The following is a 21758-nucleotide window of genomic DNA, read 5'->3' as shown; positions in this document are numbered from 1 at the left end:
AAATGTTTCGAGCATTAAAACAGTCTCCCAGTTTATACAGGAATCCCTGAATCCTGAAAGGAAAATTAGAGAGTTTACAGAAAAGTGTCTCTGCGCTGGTGTTAGCAGCATAGACGAACAGAGCCCTTTATCATATTACAGGGATATGTGGTTCATGTGCTGGCATCATCTACAGAAACACTATGAATGTATAGGAGAGTAACCTAACACTAGCTTAGAGTTTGCAGAAGGAACTAGGGAGAGGCTAAGGAGTTTTGACCTTCTATGCTTAAAGGTGCTTGGGGACTCCAAAGGAATGATGGCAAACCCTGGCTTGGGCCCAGTTGATCTCTCACTCCCAGGCAGCTCTCATCTGTCCCTTCCTGACTGACCCTCTCTGAGGTCAGGCTCTTCCATTTGTATGGCCCAGGTGGCCTCTCTTAAAACCTGCTTAGGAGTCACCTCTTCCCTCTTAAAGACCAGTGTCACCCTTAGAGAAGAAGTTATCCTTAAGTAACCTGCTGAAGTTCTGTGAAGACAGTACTGCTGTAACAGATCAGGAAGATGCAGTGAAAGTACCAGTCTAATTTTTTTTCTACAAAAAACATTTGACAGGGCTCCACATGAGAAATTAATAGCAGTGAGAAAGTGATGGAATAAGAGCTAAATTAGAGTAGCAGTTCAAATATTGGCTTTAAGAGCAGGAGACAAAGGACAACCATAGATGGAACCGGAGATATGTTTTCAGACTTCTGCTGCTGCTAACATCTCCCACCCCATAATCAGGACAGTTGCACTGATGCCCTGTCTTCCCCTGGTGTACCAACAAAGCTTCCCTGACGTGGATAAGGCTCAGCTGATTTACACCAGTTACAGATCTAGCCCTTTGTCTCCAAATGTGCAGATAATCATAAATGTGGAAGCCAGTAATACTCAGACAGTCTTTTATCCTGTAGCAAAGATTCTGAAGCAAGAATCAAATTAGGGACCTATCCTTCCAGTGAAGCCAACGGCAAAACTCTCCATAATTTCAATGTGAGCAGGCACTCGGCAGCATCTATTTCTATCACAAGTGTGATTAAAAACTCCAAGTTTCAATGAGACAGTATCACTAGAGAGATGGAAGCTGGAGGGAGCACATATACAGTAATTAGAGGCAGAGAAGCAGCTAGCAGTTGAGATAGTGCATAACTAATTGGGACTTGCTGGGTTGGGCTTCAAGGACACAAGAGTGGAAGAAAGAAAGGAGTTGGGGATAAAAAAAGCTTCCTTTGAAACAGCCACAAAAGTAGTTTCTCTAGTACCCCTGTAGCCTCATTTGCCCTTGTGATCACAAGTATCTTTTCATTAGTTAATTCAAACACAGACTGGATTTTCTAACGTCTGGTGTGTCTGGGCCATCCACCCATCCTGCTGCACCTCCATGTAGTTCTAGTTAGTACTTTAGAAAGTTGAAGTAAAACAGTTTTAACCTGGTGTCAGCCAAACCCACACAAGTCAGGGCATGGTGGCATAAAGAGAGAGAGGCACTGAGAGAGGCAGCCTGCTACCCAAGATGGCATGGCCGCAACCCCTTTTCCTTGCTACCCTCCAAGAGCCACTTTTTTAACTGGAAGATGATCAACACACAGGGCTGATCCTTCCTATGCTGGTTACATCTGTCAAAGTTCAGGGCGATTGCACCTGTATTCCCCCTCTGTGGTCCAACAAGGGCAGTCACTTAAAGGCTTCCAGTTCCCAACCACCACCACTTGGGGAGAGACCTCCATCTCCCTCCCATGTGATGGGGGCTTCCCCAGGCTGCACAGCTCCTTGCCTACACTGTGATATTCCCAGCAACCCAGACTGCCTAAACAATCCAGCATCTGTGCTTTGCTTCCTCTCCAGAGGCTATGAACAGAGTACTTGCCAGCAGTGACAAGTTACCACACAACCTCTTTCCAAGCAAGCACATTTATTCTTAAAGTGAAAGCATTACAAAGAAAATATAATTAACGATAACAAAAGAACCTATATGCATGCTAAAAAGCTTAGCAGAGGTCACCCCCAAGCCCAGCTTCAGGCTCTGGTAGGTGACCCTCCTTCTAAACCCACAACTGAGTTTTTCCCATGATTAAAAGTTCATGACTGTATCAGAATCAGAACCAAGACTGGGTAGACTGCCTGTTTTTTTACACAGTCTTTGGGAACAGGTAATCAGCAGACAAAGACTTTCTCCACAGGTCATAGCTTCAAAAGGCAGGGGGGTTGCATAACCAGAAGTGAGGAATTTGCATTAACCTCTCCTTGGGTATTCTCCAGGAATTCCACTTCACAGTTATTGTCCTAAAAGCCCACTCTTGTCTGGCACATTTTCAATATAGTCTTTCAACTCCCAGGCCTCATATCACATCTTCCACCCTAGAAAAGTTGCATTCAATCCCCACCCACAATAATTGTCAGGAACCAGGGCATGGGCAGTCAGGTCCAGTGGTTAAATCTGTAAGCATCAGAGTCTGAGGGGGTTAAGCCAGAGTCGTCAACCAGTGTCTGCAACCGAGGGTCAAGCCAAAGTTCATGCCAACGTCAATAGCTGGGGACTGGAGCATAGAATCAAGCCAGAGTCAATAACCAGAAGCTGGTGGATAGGACAAGGAGGCAGGAACTAGGAACACAGTAGGCTCTGTCTGAGCAGCAGGTGAGGAGCAGCCTTGTTGTACAGGTAACTTCCTGGCTTAAGTAGTAGGGCTGGGCCAATCAGATGTTATGAGACGGGTTGCCAGTCATCTCTATCATGGGCAGCACCTCCCATAGTGACTGGTCTCCCAGGATGCATGGTGCATTGACCTTGGCTCTGCCTGGTGGTAGGGTGGCTGCCCACAGACCTGGGTTCAAGTCCCACAAATCTTCAGATCAGTACATTAACTTCGTATTTAATACAGTGGACACCAGTCATATATATAAACTTAATTCAATAAGGTCTTCCAAGGATACGCAGGAAATTGTCTTTTGCTTCACCACCAGAATAGTCTTGTTGTAAAGCAGACATTGTGACAACGATGGCAGCCACATCACACCAGAAGAACTGGCTCTGTGTGTACATCATTCCACCTACCTCCTGCTGACAGCCCTTTTCCCAGTAAACTTTGAAAATAAGGATTATCGTAAGTTTCCAAGGGCCAGATGATTCCCCCTAGATCCATAAGTTGACTGACTGTGGATCTGTCCCTTACTGCATGGTGGATGCTATCTCTGCAAAATGTAACCCTAGACCTCCCAGAGGGCCCTTTGAGTAATTGGAGAGCCTTGCACTGGGACAGTGCAGAAAGGGATGGACCAAGTCATTATATCCATCCACCCATCCTCTTTCAATCTGAGGCTGCACTAACTTTTAAGCAGAACCCCTTTGCCTATGGAACCCCTGCTTAGAGGGGAGAAGGGAGACATAATGGAGACGGTGGCATATAGGAGTATTTCCAATGAAGCTCTGATGCTGGAGAGCTAAAAAGGCGGGGCACGGGCATAAGAGATGGTGTAGAGGAGGCTTCTGCATGGTGTTAAATCCCCCGCTCGTCCCAGGGAGGGGCAAACCCATCTCTTCCAACTGAACAATCTGGTGAAAACTCAGTGAGTTGAGCCCTTTGTCCTTTACCTCCCGTTGCTCAGCTCTTTCCCAAGAGTTTTCCCCAACGGAGTGAGCCGTCTGGCCACCTGTCCATTGTAGAAAAGGCAAGTGGTGGTAGTGACTGAACATGGCAACGCCATTGGCTGTGCTGGATGCACTGCGCTTTGGAGGCAATTTAATGGGAAAAGAGGAACATTATTAATAATTGATTTTTTTTATGTTTACTGTTAGCCACTTTATTTTTGTGTTTCTGCTAAAACACCTGTTTTAATATTCTGCCTCTGACAAGCTCCTTCATAAATATTTATACTCCACCATATAAAAAATTAAAGCTCTTAATTAAACCATCATCATATTTTATGGCAATAAAGGCATTAATTTGAATAAGCAGCCGCATTTAACTGAATGTTTACACTTTTCAAGAAATTGTCATCATTGTTCTTCATGGGAAAAGGACACGTGCAATATGGAAATGGTCACACTGCACTCACCAGAAAGACTGGTTTCTAATGGCTAGGCTCTAAGGCACATCACTTCAGAGCAGCACCTGTGAGGGAGGGAGGGAAGGAAGGGGAAAAGAATAGTAGAAAAGAGGTCCATTGTGATTCTTCACTGTGGATGTTCTATCAGTTCACCGCAGCATCTGGATGAATTGGGGCTGCCTTACATTACTTCACAGACATTTTCCTCCTCAACCTTCAATAGTTTTCAATGTCAGGGAGCTCTAGCTCTTCCCTTACTTATTCATAACCTATTTTAGAATTCAGAATGACTTTTAACAGTCTACAAGGAGTCAGGAGAAGTTCATTATAAAGGAAATAATTATTTAGCTGCTGAAGTTATTATCCACCAATGTGGAACTTTGAAGGAACTAAAAAAGAATGGTCTTTAAAAAAAAAAATAAAGAACAGTGTCATATTATTTGTATGTTAAAATTACTGATCTGGAAAAAGTGGCTTTCAAAGGGGCTAGTTGTCAGATAAAGGTGTACATTAGAGGCAAGGTTATCTTCTCCATAGTGATTCAAAGAGAGCTCTTAGGCCTTGTCATACCACGAAATAACTGTTGTGGATGTGCATTTGCCTATAGTGATCCTCGGTGACCCAGCTATACAGGCGCCTGGGACAGCGACAAGGAACTCTTCAAATACCAGCGAGCAGCGAGCAGCGTGACCTGTGACTGTTCAGTTTCTTTACAGAGAAGCTGAACCTGCCCCTGTTTCTTTACCCAGTTACTGTTGACTCTCCTCTTCGGTTAAATACCCCGTTCTCCCCGTTTCCTCCACTTCCAAGACACGTGTAAAAATAAAATACATGTCACACTGTTACTGAGGAGAGGTTTCTTTATTCATGACTTTTCGTTAAAGGGTCGAAACTGGAACGCAGACTGCGGTGGGTAGGGTGTGCGCTGATGTAAAGACCGCCTCTAAACTTAAGGAATGACAGGCTCCTGCTCCTACAGCGGTCCGCATTGCCGGACTGCTTGTTTCAACGGAGCCTGCCATCCCTCCTTTTTGGGATTCTGTGTGCGGGCGGCTATGTGGCCTTGTGGCGGAGGAGGACGGATACAGATTCCTCTGCTGCGTGACTCAGCGGTCCACAACAAGGACCGCTGTATAATATCTGTACCCGACCCCCGCTAAAAAGTCACATCCCCACCGCCCACACAGAACCTGGAAACCACCTCCCATACCGACCACGGTGCCTGCTGACTGCACTGTGTGTGTTACCCGCTGCTGATCCAGCCCGTGTCTGTACCCTGCGAAAGGTGCCTGTCCTATGCAATTAGCAACGCACTTCCCCACGCACCCCATTCAAACACAGTCTTCAGTGAGGAAACATGACGGAAACAGTACTTAACAGCAAAGTATTTTTATTACTTAAGTACACAGTTATGGGATGGGACTGGGATTGGGACTTGAATGACTCCCCGAGTCAATCCCTCCTTTTTGGGTATCTAAAAATAGAATCAGTCCTGCCTAGATTATGTGCAAGTGTACTAGAGAACCACTGTATCATACAACCAGAGACCACAGCTGCTCTCTGTCCAATCCTGCATAAATTTTGAGCTGAACGCTATTCACAGGGTGTGCTCCTGAAACAACCCCAGCTGTTCATTCCGTTCTTCCCCCAGCCTTCCTGGGTTCCAATACCATTGTCCCCCCACTTGTGTGATGAAGTAATATAGAATGCATGAATAAGACACAGGTAGTCGTTTGTGAGAAATGAGTGGAAGGAAGCCTCCAGCTGCAATGATAGTCCAGAGATGACATTAAGGGGTGTGGAGGAGGGAGCCACTCATCCCTCTGCTAGTCCAGGGGCAATTGAATCTTTTCTTTACAATGAAGGGTGGGGGCTGATGGATCTCAGCCCCCTGTTGCAATGATGAGGACGGTTACCAGCCATACTGCACCATCTACCATGAAAAATTAGCAACAGGCGGCCTTGACCGACCGGTCCCAAGCAAGTTGGTACGGTTGTCATGGTTACCAGCCCTTTTGCACTGCCCCATGTGCCAATAGGCTGATGATGAGGATGGATTTCCATCGTTTTGTACCATCAGCCATCCATAGCGTGGGGGGAGCAAGGATGTTGGTGTTGAGTGCTGCACCATCGCGTCTATCTGCAGCATTCAGTACAGATACGGTGACATGTAAAAGAGTCAACAGAGGATTGTTTTCCCTTTAACTTCTGGGGGTCGGGGGGGTGCGTAAATTGCCGAGCTATGCCCCGTCCCACCGCGGACACTGTGTTTGACCCTAGAAGCATTTGGAGATCAGCCAAGAATGCAAATGCTTTTCGGAGACAGCAGGAACTGTGGGATACCTTGCGTCCTCGTTCCCCCCTCCCTCCATGAGCGTCCATTTGATTCTTTGGCTTTCCGTTACGCTCGTCACGCAGCTGCGTGCTGAGTCTGTGCTATGCCGTCTGTCCGTTTATTTATTAAAAATACTTTGGACCAGGCGTAACGTAACATTTCTTCCCCTACTTAGATGCAGGAGTCTCCGAGCGAGATCACCGTGAGGACAGGCACTGAAGGAGATAGAGAGCGCATGCTGCGTGAAATCTAGCACGAACCACGGACCTATGCAGCCGTGCTCTGGGAGGCAGTGCTCCCTGAATACCGCATGAAAGCCTCGCACGGAAAAGTGTGCTATCACGGAGCACCCAATAAGGCAGCTCTCCCCAGGAACCTCCTGCTGATGCTTATCGATTAACGGCAGGAGAGCTTCGTGGCGTTCTCCCAGGAGGATTTCTGTTCTATCACCATATATACAGAGACCTCCTTTTCACACACTTCAGATTCCTGTTATATTAAGAATAAAAGTTAACATGGTTAAAGCACTTACCGACTGCTCCTACCCCTGATTCAGGATCCGGGTTCCTGGCCGGGGAGGGTTGGTAGGGGATCTCCGTGAGGGTGATGAAGAGATCCTGGCTGTCGGGGAAACCAGCGTTGTAAGCGCTGTCGCCTGCCTCGTCCTCCACAAACCCTTCCTCATCTTCCCCGTCCGTGAACATCGTCGAGGAACTGTCCGTCGACAATGTCCCATCATCAGAGTCCATGGTCACTGGTGGGGCAGTGGTGGCAGGCTCCGTAGCGTCCGTTGGCCGCTTTGATTTTTTGGTAGCCTTGTCTGGGGTCCTTGATTTTCACGCGGCGCTGCGTTGCATGACGGCTGTATCCTCAGTCTGTATCATGGCTTTGGAGACCTTCTCGTAGGTCTTTGCATTCCGTTCGTTGGAGCGCAGCTCCGAAAGCACAGACTCCTCGCCCCACACACCGATCAGGTCCAAGAGTTCCCGGTCAGTCTATGCCGGGTCCCTCTTTCTATTCAGAGATTACATGAACTCCTCTGCTGGAGAGCTCTGCATTGCTGCCGGTGCTGCGGAGCTCGCCCCGATGTGCAACCAGAACGTCAGATTCAAACCGCCCAGACAGGAAAATGAATTCAAATTTTCGCGGGTCATTTCCTGTGTGGCTGGGCAGAGAATCCAAGCTCGGGCTGCTGTCCAGAGCGTCAACAGAGTGGTGCAGTGTGGGATAGCTCCCGGAGCTACTAAGTTCGATTTCCATCCACACCTAGCCTAATTCGAACTAGCCATGTCGAATTTAGCGTTACTCCACCTGCCGGGGTGGAGTACCAAATTCGAACTAAAGAGCCCTCTAGTTCGAATTAAATGGCTTCCTGGTGTGGACGGTTGAGCGGTTAGTTCGAATTAACGCTGCTAAATTCGAATTAAAGTCCTAGTGTAGACCAGGCCTTAGAAGCAGAAGCTCTGACCCCCATACATATTAGACACAAGATTTCACTTTAATTTAAATGTGTTCTGTGTTTGCAACTTTCATAAGAGAGCCTTTAGAGTGAAATTGACTGTGAATAATTTAACTCCATGGATAAGCATACACTGCAGCATTTTTTTATTATTATCAGGAATACATTCAGAGGAAAGATATATGGCCTTTCCTCACCAAGAAAGCTCGCCACCATTATTTCAGTAGCAAGAGTATGCTACAGAGTTTTACAAACATCTGGGCAGCTGATAAAACCCATGGTAGATATGAGGAGGATGCTTCTCGCCAAGAGAGTTGTCGATGCTGGCAGACACGCTCTGAAGCTTTTCAACGCCATTTAGTAGCCAGAAAGAGAGAAGAGTAAAAAACTATTGGGGCTATCAATCATAAAGCAGACTGGAGACCTTTAACCTTATGTTCCAGCTACTCTAAATATTGCCTAAAGCTATTTTTTGTTGTTTTGTTTTATTCGACTGTAAAGCAATTAATAGCCAGGAAAACTGCCTACCTGATAACTTTTCTAATTCATATGTTGCTCTTGAGACCGAGCCCCTGAGCCCCTCCTGTGAAATGCTGAGTGCCTTGAAGGACACTCAGCAACAGATGGTCAAGCACCATATGGCACGGGTCCTCTAGCAAGAGTGGAGTGGTGGGAGAATTGCAAATGCCACTCCTGTTCTCCATGGCATAGCTGGTAATTCCATGTTATTTTCACTACTCTGCTAAGTTCTTTGGGATGCAGCAATTTGAATTCAAAAGTAGCTCTGTGAAACCAAACTAGGTTCTACTGCCAGAACAGGGAGGGCCAAGGGACCACGACCCCATCACTTTTAAAAGTGGAAGGGTTATGCCCTTCCACTTTTTACAAGCTGTAAGGGCGAGCGACAGGGGGATGGGATGGAGAGGAACGAGTGAGGCTGGGGTCTTGGGGGAAGAGGTGGTGTGGGAACGGGGCAGCATGAGGGCAGGGCCTCGGGGAGAAAAGGTGACACAGGGGAGCAGGGCCATGGTTTGGGCACCAGTGGCTCCCCCCACACACACTTTTAGGGTGCTTCCACCGCTCCTGTCTACTGCTGCTAAACCTTACTAGTTCCACTGTGAATGTCATCCAGGCTATTCTTACATGCCTTAATAAACTGGGGCTTCAAGGAGACTTGGCAGGGTGTTCATTTAAAACACAGCTCCTTGCAACATATTGAAACTATACAATTGGCCTGGGTTGCACAGGAGGATTCTTTAAAGCTTGTTTTGGTTAATAATAATAGGCCAGATTATTCCCCCTGCATCTTGAACCAGAGTGGACTCTGATCAAGCTAATCCAAGGTGGTGGTACAGAAGTAGGGCACCCAGCTTCAGCTGCTCTTCACCCAATCCTAAAGCTCTTCTGTAAGTGTAGTGTGAATGAGGAGAGGGTGGGCTGGAATGGAGCTGGGGGTGATAGCCACTCTCCATAATAGTATAGCCCCAAGTCCAAAGGAAATACATCGGTAAAATAATGCTGAGTTTGAGCTGCTCTAGGCTTATAAGCCAACTATTTTTATAGAAGCTTAAATGGTAGATATAGAAAAAGCATCAATCATTAAAGAGAAACATGTTTCAAATCATTCTCTGGGAAGGATTTCCTGGTGCAAACTCATTACCCAGCCTCTCTCTGTAGAACTGCAGGTTATACGCTCACCCTGAGAGCTCTGAAGCACACAGCAGAAGAAAAATGCCTTCTCTTGTTCTTGCCAGGCAACTTCTAGTACAAATGGAATTTCAACCAACACCTGCTCCATAAAGGCAGGATTGTACATGTCCAGCCAGACCACATCCCAGACACAGACATCGCTGCTGCAGCAGGAGTCTCTCCTGTCTTTCATAAGCAAACAGGAACTATGTTACATTAGTAGGGATGAGTAAGATTGCTACCAGTGAGTTTGGATTCTCTCTACTAACTAGTATAAAATCTTATTTTAAGTTATTCTAGTGTAAATCAGCAGCAGAGTGAGGTAGGCAACAGTTTTCCCATCCCACGAAAATTTAAGATATTGAAAAAATTTCCCATCCCTTAAAGGACAAAAATTCAAACTCCCAAAAATAAATAGGCTAAGGTCAACTGGAACATTTCACTGAGATAATTTAAGTATATTTCATTTTGATTTCTACCATTTATTTATTTATGGATTCAATAGAGTTACTCTTGATTAGTTTAAATTTGAAAAAATCTTCTTGAACAGGAAAACTGGAATTTGCTTGGACGATGTCTAAACATCCCATCTTGAAAATTAAAAACAAAATTTCAAAATGTTTGAGTTGAAACATTTATCACCGTTTCCCCCCAAAAGGTTTTGGTTTCAACAAATCAGCATTTCTGGCCAAAACCAACCAAACAGACAAACATTCAGTTGAAAAATTCCCAACCAGGTCTAATCAAGAGTAACTCCATTGAATTCAATGGAGTTGCACTGGTATAAAATGATCAATTGGCCCAAACTCTGTTAGTAAACAATATTCAGGAAAGCATCCTCTTCATCCGACCTTCAGCTTCCACCCACTATTCTGCTACAATGCACAAAGTCCCTCTTTTCTTTGTTTAAAAGAAAAAAAAAAAAGGTTGGATAAGGCAGCAGTCCCGTTTTGTTTTATATGCAAATCTTTCTCCCCAGTTAGTTCCAAGTGCTTCCCTTTTGCAGCTCCAGCACTGTACACTAATGTTACAGTTCATCTTTGAAACAAAAAGCTATTTTATTTATACTCTTTTAGGATTTAAGCAAAGCTCAGCCGGGGCAGGCAGAGGGTTGAAGTAATCTTGCTAAGCCTTTTTTGAAAGATTAGACATTCTCTTTCCATCCCTGTTCGGCACCTAACCACAGCTCAGAACGACAGGAAAACTAGCACATGCTTGGCTGAACTTGTCATTAACAAAGATGCTTATCTATAGGGTCTCTCTCTCATGCTGTCTCCAAAAGGAAAGGACATGACCACAGACATGAAAAATACCTTATTAAATATTTTGGTATTTCAAAACAACTATTTTAAATCAGTAATGCCACTATTCGATGTGTGTGTCAATAATATCCACATAAGGTGAGATGGGAGTCTCATAGTTAAGGCATTGGCATGGAACTAGTCTTTGCCACAGACTTCCTGGGTGACCCTGGGCAGGTAATTAAATCTGTGTGCCTCAGTTCCCCAGACTGTAAAATGGTGATCTCAGCCATGCCTGTCTTATCTATTTAGATTGTAAATTCTTCAGAGCAGAGATGCTCTCTTATGGGCCTCTGATCTCAGTTAGGGTTTCCAGATTCTACTGTAAGTAATAAGGCATACAAAAAACCCACACAATTAGGACAGATCCTCAAGGTTTTGCACCTAGGTACTTCAGGTTTATCACCTAAAATAGTTATTTAGGCATCTAAAGAATTGTCTGGATTTTCAAAGATACTAAAGACCAAGCCATTCCCATTGACTTTGAAAGGATATAAAAGGTATACAGAGTATATATACACATACCAACAATCATATCATTGAGAGAGGAAGGATGGTCCACTGGTCTAGTACTAGCCAGAGACCTAGGTTCAATTCCCTGCTCCATCACAGACTTCCTATGTGACAGTGGGAAACTCACTCAGTCTCTCTGGGCTTCAGTTCTGTACAACAGCACTTCCCTGCCTCGCAGGATGTGTTGTGAGGATAGATACATTAAAGATTTTGAGGCGCTCAGAGGCTATGGTAATTGGAGCCATAGATACCTAGAGTAGATAGAGATTCTAATGGATGGAGCACCTTCTGAAGAGTGGCAACAAAACATACTTCCCTAAAAGAGACAGTGGGGAAGAAGAAAGAAAAACTTCATGAAATTGAGCTTGCCACAAACCAGCAACTGAGGTATAGAAATAAGAGGCTGCGGTACTCTAGGTATGGCATAGTTGTAATGGGTTGGACTCCTCTTCTGGGATGCCACCTGATGTACTGGGATTTCACAGAGCCTCTCCTGCTCACTCAGCCTGGGTTCCCTCTCCGTGCTTTGCTGAATTATGCTCTCCAGCCTCTTGGAGCACACACAGGTAAGGCCACACCCTGCTGCAGACACAGGCTGAAGTCAGCTCTGTGTGCGAGGAGTCCCCCAGCACTCACGTGCACACCCCTTTTGGGAGATGAATTCAAAATAACCCTGTCTTGCGCTGTATAGAAAAATCTGCACAGTGCAAGGTCATAAAAATCCACCCTCTTCCTCACTGTAAAGAGAGATGTGCATTACTTCTCCCCGCCCCCAACCCGGTTAGAAATTGTACAAACAGGGTTATATTATAAACAAAAAATAAGTTTAACAACTACAAAAGGTGAATTTTAAGTGAATATAAGAGATAACAGACAGAAAAAAGCAGAGTACTGAGCAAATAAAGCAAAGTACGCAAACTAAGCTCAATACACTAAAGAAACAGGTTACAAAATGTAATTTCTTACCCTGAATGTTATTTTAGCCAGGTTGCAAAGTTTCTCTGGTTCAGAGTTTCAGTTATATTTCTTTTCAGACTGGACCCATCTCAGTCTGGACGCCTCCTGCCTTCCCTTCAGGTGGCTTTAGCAGTCTTTCTTCTTGGGCAGACAGGCCATGGAGAGGAGTCCCCCCATTTGCCTTCCTCCCCACCCTTAAATAGGAGTTACATACGATGGGAATCCTTTGTTTCCCAAACTTGACCTCCCTTCCCTCCCAGTGGAAAGTTACAAGTTGTCCCAGGTAATGTTTAGTATCAGGTGACAAGACCACCTGACCTTGTAGTGTCACAGTTACATCCCCCAGATGCCTCCCAGGAGGGAGAGAGATTAGTATCTTCATGGTCTTGTTGTTCCTTCCTGATGGCCCATCAAATCTGATGGCCTGTCATCTGGTGGGTGTCTTCCCTACACACCCACTTGTAATGGTTACATAATCCATATTCCTGACTTTAGATACAGAAATGATACAGGAATACAAATTGTATAATCATATTCAGTAAATTATAACCTTCCCAATGATACCTTACAAGACCTATCTTGCATAAAGTATATCTCAGTTATGTCATATCCATATTATAAGCATATTTCCATAAATTATATGGAGTGCAACATCACAATAGTCACACCTTGTTTTTTCTGGGATTATCTCTCTAATTTCAAAATATGGTTCTGTAATTAGTTTATAATTCTGGTGGGTGGGGAAAATTGTTACAGCTTATTAACACTCTACCGAGTTTTTCCTCCAATCAGCTGCAGAGCATGTTTAAGAGTTACAAATCCCCAAACCAGCTTTTGTTTTTGATTAAATGTGTTCCCTTCTCCTTGCTCAGAATCTAGCAGGATTGGGCCTTCAAACAATGTATCAAGGCCATGCAGCAAGGAAGTGGGATTTATATCGTACAGCTGAGGGGATAAATCAGGTTCATAAAGCATGTTATTTCCAGCTGGGATGTTATACATACTGTTTTTCAGAAGCCGCAGGAGCTGTTTCCTTTTCCCCTTACAGCTGCTTCAATATGCGACAAAATGGTTTAAACAACTGAGCTGATGCTAAGGACATTTTAAAAAGACTGCCATATTTAAATTAAATTAATTTTTTTAAGTGATGAGCATGCAGACGGAATGGGAGGGAACTCTCCTTGTTGGGCATGTTACGTGTAACTACCCATAGTACTAGTTTTACCATTAAGAAACCTCTCTCTGATTAACTTGTGTTATCACCCAGTACATCTAACTCATGTTCATTGCAGGGTCTCCTTCTGAAGGCTCTATTTCCAGAAAAAAAAAGTCACAACCTGGCCAGTCTCGATGGGGGTGTTCGCTGGCACACACTTGGGAATAGGGTCTGATCCTGAATGTGAGGTGCAGGAGCTGTCACCCCAGCCAGAGGTAGGTTCTCCTTGGGCCCAGCTGATGGGGTGAACCTCCTCTCCAACATCCAGTGGCTGGACTAGCCAGGGCAGATATTCCAATCTGATTCAGCCCCTTTGCACCAGTCAGGTACTGGAAAGCAGCTCGATTTCTTCATCTGGGGATTCCCATGATGTGGGGGAGCTCGCAGTCAGACTAGAACTGGAAAAGCCAGCTCCTGTGCCACCCCTTCTGTGTAAGGGACCGTGTCAGGAACAGGGACATGAAACACAGTACTCTGGCAATTCCTGGGTTGTGGCAATCCCAGGGTAGCAGACAACTCCTTGGGGGTCTTAGCCAGCTGGTGTAGACGACAGTGCTACTGAGACTGCCATTTATGCCAGGGCATGAACACGGCCAGCCCCAGAAGATGAAGAGACACACCACCAACTCCCTGGCAACCCCCCTACCCTCAACTGTACCCCCGGGAAGCTGAGCAAAGCTGAACTTGGGCCAATGCACGTGCATCTTCATTTTATTACAGCTAAGAACCAAATCAAGATTTTAGCAGTCTGTAGGCAGCTGAACCAAAAGGGAATCCCTGTCCCCAAACCCCATAACAGATCCAGCAGGAACTATGCTAAAGAGAACTGCTGCAGATCCAGATGGGTGACTTCATCAGCTGTGGAACCCCGCCTCCCTCTCGAGTATGACAAGTAGTTACCACCTTCTGGAGTAGACTGAATGGATCTTTAAAAATCATCTGCTTTTTCATCCCAATATGATTTGTTTAAGTAAACAACCAGAATGGCTTCAAGTGTCAATCCAATCATTGTACGTGCAGCTGAAGAGGCAGGAATAAGAATAATAGAGAACTGAAGTGGATAGGAGGGAATAATAAATAGGACCGAAGGGAAGAAAGAATGAACCCCCTTAGGGTCATATTTGGCATCCAGCTGAGAGGTCTATCTGTGCAGAGAAGTTTTTTTTTTTTACATTGAAATATGAATTATAAAATAATATTACAAGGCTTTCCTGCTTTAAGTGTGAAAAAAGTAATTATAAGAATTACCCAAATGTTAAATGATTTAAGAGAAATAACTAAAATACATATTATTCCTCTCTCCCTAGTGAAATGATTTTGCTCGACAAAACGAACAATTTTTTTTGAAATCATTCATTTTAAAATGCAAATATTTTAATAGGTTTCTTTTAATATATATGATAATGAGCTCATGGATGAGGCACAAACCACAGGCCAAGTAAGCAGATGTCTTGTCAACAAGGTCTAGAATTTAGAATCATTAGGCTCTTTTAAGAAACACACTTACTCTGACATAAAACTGAAGCATATTATAATATTTCAAATTCACACTGCTCTATGTGACACTTTTTCCTCATTAAAATGAAGAATGACACAGCCAGAGAGACAGCCCCATTTCCCCTGCTTTGTATCTGTAGTTCAAAAGATGTCTCTAGCAAATTGTCCCAGAGAGACAAAATATTAAGCACCTTGAGTGCTGTACCGCATACAATTAATTCACAGCCTCGGAACATTTTTAACATGTTCTGGTGGCCAATGAAATAATAAGTAGTTGTTGCTCGTTGTTCTCATTTTGTTTCTTTTCTCTCCTTTGCATCTTGTCAACTCGTTTAACTCAATTTATTTTTCTGGGTGTCAATTCCTTTACCTCACACAAGTTTCCTGGTACAAAATATGAAGAAGCTAAATTTTCTTAATCAAAAGGCCAAATATTCAGGTGGCACTGGTCAAACTATTCATCTAGTGGGGAGTGATAGCTCAGTTGTTTGAGCATTGGCCTGCTTAAACCCAGGGTTGTGAGTTCAATCCTTGAGGGGGGCCACTTAGGGAACTGGCGTAAAAATTTGTCTGGGGATTGGTCCTGCTTTGAGCAGGGGGTTGGACTAGATCACCTCCTGAGGTCCCTTCCAACCCTGATATTCTATGAAAAACAGGGTTGTTCTGAAATTGCACCAGATAACAGTGAATATGATCATTAAACAAACATCATAAAAATTAGGTCAATTTCTAATGGAGTTAATTAGCTATGGCATTGGAATGTTTAATATTTGGGGAAATGCCATGCAGAAAGGGCCTGATCAAAAGGCCACTGAGTCAATGGGACAACTCCTATTGACTTCAATGGGTTTTGGATATGGCCCCACTATTTTTCCTGTTGTACACACGACTCCCATTGTTGACATATACATGGGTGCCTATTCAAGGCTAGAATTTTTCCTTCCTGATTTCTCTAATGTGGTGAAGATCATTTAAACATTTCTAGTACTACTCTGGGAACATAGTGGGTGTGACTAAATACAACTGGGAAATCTGTAATTTCTTTGGACAGCAGCAGGACTTATTACTCTGTTTTAGATATTCTAGGAAAACTGTATTTAAAAGGAAATGTACAGCAGGGTCTGATGTAACACCACCACCACCGGTGCAAAACAGAGGAATCTGCAGGAGGACATATTCTTACCCAACAGAGGCTTTGATGCTAGAGTTTACATTGGTACGGGACTTCATACCTAACTTTCAGCCCATTCCTTCAAATTAACAATGGAGGAGGAAGGGTGTTTGTTTGTTTAAAGGCTGCTTTAGGAAGGGTGGAGACCAACTCCTGGCAGATCTCCAGAACTAAGCAGGGATCCTCAGTGCAAAGGTTCGGCATTGTTTACTGAACATCTGGAAATGAGCATCTTCCTCAACAGCTTCATTGCAGAAGAAAAGTATATAATCATCAGACTTGTTATTTTTATTACAATAGCACTTAGGAGCCCCAGCCAAGGATCCAGGGCTCCATTGTGCTAAGCGTGATACCAGCAGATAAAGGAGACCGTTCCCACCCCAGAAAGCTCAGTTAACATGTCCACAAGAAATAAAAGGACAGTGTGGGTGGCTGGTAGGATACAGTAATGAAACAAACTGAGTTTAGCAGGAAACAAGAAGCCACAGTTTGCTCTGGCACAGCTCTAATTTCATCAGCTCAGCTCCCTTCTTGTAGTGTTTTTATATTCCTGGCAGATAGTAAAGACTCAGAAAAAGGAAATTTGTATTCCTGATAGGACAATGGTGAGAATCCTTTGAGAAGCCCACCAAAATGCTGTATTGACATCCTGCATCTTAACTAGAACTGAAAGGAGGGAGGGGCAGAATCTAAGAGTGTCATAAATAGTTAGTTAAGGGTTAAGTTTCCACCTGTAAAGGGTTAACACATAGTACCTGGTGAACACCTGACCTGAGGACCAATCAGGGAAGAGAATTTAAAATTCCTAGGAGGGAACTTTTTCTCTCTGTTCTTGTGTGTGTTGTTCTTAGCCGTTTGGAGTTACAAGGGTCCAGATGTTTAATCAAGTCTTCTACAAGTTTCCATCTTTCTGAACTAATTTCTTCTAGTCAAGATAGTGAGTATTAGAAAGGTACTTTGTGTCCTCATCTAATAATCCTATGTTTGCAATTCTGTGTGTTTGTTATTGATTATTCTTAATTCTGCCTGTATTGTTTGTACTGAGAAGGAGAGAAGATTCTCTCCAGAAATTAGTAAGGTTATACCCTATGAATGTCCAGCTTGGATTCATAGAGATTGTGTATTTTCTTGTTTTTCTTTTAATAAATTCTTTCTATAAAGATTTGATTAAATCCCTTCTACTGTGGATACAGGGGGAGGGAGCTAAGAGACTCTCTCTCGGTGGTGAGACAGGCTTATCTCCGGGCAGAGAAGGGAGGGGGGAGAAGGGGAGGTTTCTCCCTCTGAGTTGATCTGTGTTTCCCCCAGGGAACGTCTTTGGAAAGAGGAGGGGGAAAACAGGGGTGTCCCGGCCCACGTAATTGACCGGGTGGTGGCAGCAAAAAGGAGACCTACCCTAGGATTTTAGGGTGGGGGGATACATGCTGGTCCTCAACTTGAAACCCCCCAGTTTCAAGTGAGGGTGAGACCATGACAAAGAGCTTGTCTACATGAACAGTTTTTAACATGCTGGAATGTGAATCTACCTCGTGCTAGTCTGCCACAGAATAACGGCCCATGTGGACGCTAATGAACTGTTGATGTGCATCAGCAATGTGCTGTTCTCTAGTCCTCTTTGAAATGGCACATAAACTGTTAGGGTGAGTCAGCAGGGTCCAGCTAACCTTCTGCAGAGTCACCCCACCTTGCTGCAAACTAATTGTTTGTATAGTCAGTACCTGAGTTCAGATCCATGAGCTTTTAAAAGGAAGAACTGAAAAAGGATACAGCTACCAGTTCTGCAAATTCAGCATCATTTAGATATTCTAAATTTTTGCAGAATTTATCTAAACTCTCAATAATCTATTAGAAACAAGCTACAGCAGAAGAGATTTGTTTCAGTTATGATTGTTTACTGAGGGAGCTGGTTGATGTATATAAGGACTTCATGTACAACCAATGAAGGTTGGATTCCCGCGATCCAAAGCGAATCTATACTAGCTTTCTATTTAATATAGAGCCAAGTTCTTATTGTCAAGGTGCTCAACAGCCTACACGTGATATCTAAAGGATCTCATAAAGCTCCAGGAAGAAATACTGTGGTTGACAACTCTGCTCCTCTAGAACAACAGAACTCTACAATAAGGATGAAACTCATCTGTGCAGGAGACAGAGCTTTTTGGGGGGCTGGTCTGAGACAGTGAAATAAACTCCCCCGGGAGCTAAGGGCCATCACACAAGCCTTCTTCTCCAAGTGCAAAGCACATTTCTTCAGTCTTGCCTTTGCTAATACAAGCTCACAGCAACATGTACCTAAAATAAATTAATAAAATGCTATCAAAACTAAACACTCCACTGCACACACAATTCTCCCTCTGGGGAGTGGATGAGAAAAGAAACCACATGTGACAGATGTTAGTCATATCGCTTAATACAGTAACTGGAAGGCACTCACCTACTGCAGCGATGAACGTGGTATATGAACCTATATAGACAAGAAATAAAATAGTGAAACTCAATAGATTTTAGATCCAGCCTTAAGTGTCTTGTCTTCTACACAATAGGTAGTGGTGCTCCAAGATAAAAGCAACTTTTAAGCAACCAAGCTCTTTGCTCTCAAGGAATTTGAACTGAGTATTTCTACTCTTGTGGGGGCTATGCTTGCATTATTTGAATATGGAACCAATTTCCAATGAACATTTGGAAAAAGGGAGTTATTTTAATTTTGAAAATGTATCTGAAATAGTACTTATTTGATGCTGCCTTTTCCAATTTATGGGCATGAATTTAGTCATGGATTCGCAGCCCCGGAGACTGAAGTTCTCTACTTAGCCATGGAAAAGTAGCAACACCTGAGCAAGTTTCCCCTGACACTACCCCACTCCGTTCTTGGCCTCTTTTGCTAATACTGCTAACAAGGATTCCAGCTAGCACGAATTATGTGGTTTTGTGACGAGGACACTTGCACATTAGGAAATAAAATGAGACCACCAAATTCAGTGGCCACCAGGCAGTCAGATGGAAACAACTTTTAGTCACAATAAACTTGAACCGGCAACCTAGAGTTGAAAGATTGTATATTCCACTACCAACCCTGAGCCATCTAAGGACCACAGACTAAAGCTGGTGGAAATTCGCAATGAAGTCAGTGGAGCTACATTGATTTATGCCAGCTGAGCACTTGGCCCCTGGTCTCCAAACAGCACTGCCTTCAATAAAGTCAAAAGTGCTTTGCACTCTAGATTCATTAGCCAGCACGAAAGTTGCATACAATTTTAAAATGCCACATAGTTGGAGCTGCCTCCAAAGGTCTGATCTTTTGGTTCAGTTACTACTACTTACCATTCAGCTAGTCTTTCTATAAAAACACGGTGTACTTATCTTACTCATCCTCCTAATGGCAGGCTGCTACCTGGCCATCCACATACACCTAGATATTGATTATTACCTCATCATATACTACAAAGAGATTGAACACAGAGGTCTGTTTACCTCATTATTCAAGAAAAACAATCTTACCTATTTTGTACTCAAAGGAAGGCACAGAAATTTGAACAGTATTCTAAATACTTTGCATAGAGGCCACTTTATATCACGCAGAAGGTGCGCACGAAAGCTGGTTCAGTTTCAAGCAGCCTCAAGCACCTGGCTCCAGTTAAAGTGGCCTCAGTCTGCTAACAAGAGCCACTCTTCTGACCAAGGTCCCCAGAGCAAATCGTGCTTTAGTCTTGAGTACAGCTGATCAAAAAAATTTGCTGACTGAACATTTATCTGCTGTAAAATGCATTTTGTCGAAACTGAATCTTGCTGCAGGAACGTGTCGATTTTGACAAAACTTCGTTTCCAGGGGGAAAAAATGAAAAAAGCATTTCGACATTTTCAGAAGGGAACATTTCGATTTTTCATTTTGAAAACTTTCGTTCTGAATATTCTTAAATTTAAAAACTAAATTTTTTAAAAATGTTGAAATCAAAATGAATCATTATAATTTTATCAATTTCCCCCCCTCCAGACAATTCATTTCATTTCACAATTCTTTGTTTTCATTCTAATTCAGAATGAAACAAAATTTGAAATTGCAGAATTTCCCATGATGTGAAATTGACTAATTTTAAAAAAGCTTGGCCATGAAATTGACCAAAATGGACCCTAAATTTGGTAAGACCCAACTTACACTAGTATCCAGAATCCTATGGAAGTTCCTCTGGTTTAAATGCACTTAATATAACACCTAGACTTTCCTCCTCCAACTACATTACATTCTGTGGTTGTGTTCTCAGTGTTTCTTCCTCCTGGATAACTTCTCTTTTCAACCTCTTCCCTTTTCTATCTTTTTCTTGACTGTTCTCTCCCTCATTGTCTTCTGACTTTTCTTTTTCTCAATGCCTTTCTTCATTGTTAGAGTATCCCATTTCTTCTGGCCCCACATATTCCACTTTTACCTGGCTTTTTTTTTCTTTTTGGTCTCCTGTGCCTTGAATTTATTGAAACTGAGGCCTACCACCACACAATGAACAACAACAACAAAAAAAGCTGCCAATTAACTGAGCACTATCCAGCTTGTGCACTGAATGAGGCAGGGGGTCTCATGTGTGGGGAGGGGCAGGAAAGCACATGACTGTATAATTAAAGACCATATTATAATGTACATGCACAAGGGGACCAACATAAGGTTGGCATTTCCAAACTTTTGATGTTTGATTTTGCAACCTTAATAATGTTCTTTTCAAATATTATATTTATTCACACACAGAGAGAGAATATACATGATGTTGTGGGGGATGTAAAGGTTTTACTAGCATGAATTTGGTATAGTCACATTAAGCCTTAAGTATGTAAATAATTCCAAATGAATTCTCATATAAATTTTATATCACAATGCCACGTTTCATAGAGTTTTAAACATTTTTATTAGAACTATTACATGTAATTGATTGGCACTATTTCTTCTAAAAATTATAACACCTCAAAAGATGACCTTTACAACATTTTTTCTATATATAAAAATCCCATTATTTTAAAATCCATTTTTTTAATCCCTTTATTTGTGTAAGACCATTAACAACAATGATAGTACAGTACTCGTCAAGAGTCTGAGCCAAATCCACTGAAGTCACTGGAAAGATTCCCATTGAATTCAATATACTTTGGATCAGGCCTCATGAGGATCTCAAAGTACTATGGGCTTGATTCCACGCTCATTGAACTCAATGGCAAAGCTCCCATTGACTTCAGTAGTTCAATACCTGGGCCTATACAAAGGTGAATAAGCATTATCCTGATTATACATTTAGAGAAACTGAAGCACAACAACATTAAATGACTTGCCCAAAATTACACAGCATGTCCATAGCAGTGCTGAGCACAGAACTGAGGTCTGCCATGCCCTATCCACTGGACCCATGCAGGTTTTGTTCATTATTATATGCCTCAGTAATGTAGAAAATAAAGTTGTATGTGCAGCGTCACTGAGGAAGAAGAAATGGAGAGATAATTAGAATTGCCGCAGTGCAAGGACTCTGCTGTAGGGATGCTTGTAATGACATTGCCTGCTTCTAGCAGATGGTGCTGTATTT

The sequence above is a fragment of the Mauremys mutica genome, chromosome 11 (assembly GCF_020497125.1).
Source record: "Mauremys mutica isolate MM-2020 ecotype Southern chromosome 11, ASM2049712v1, whole genome shotgun sequence".
In the NCBI taxonomy this organism is placed as follows: domain Eukaryota; kingdom Metazoa; phylum Chordata; order Testudines; family Geoemydidae; genus Mauremys; species Mauremys mutica.
Note: the sequence above shows the minus strand (reverse complement) of the source record.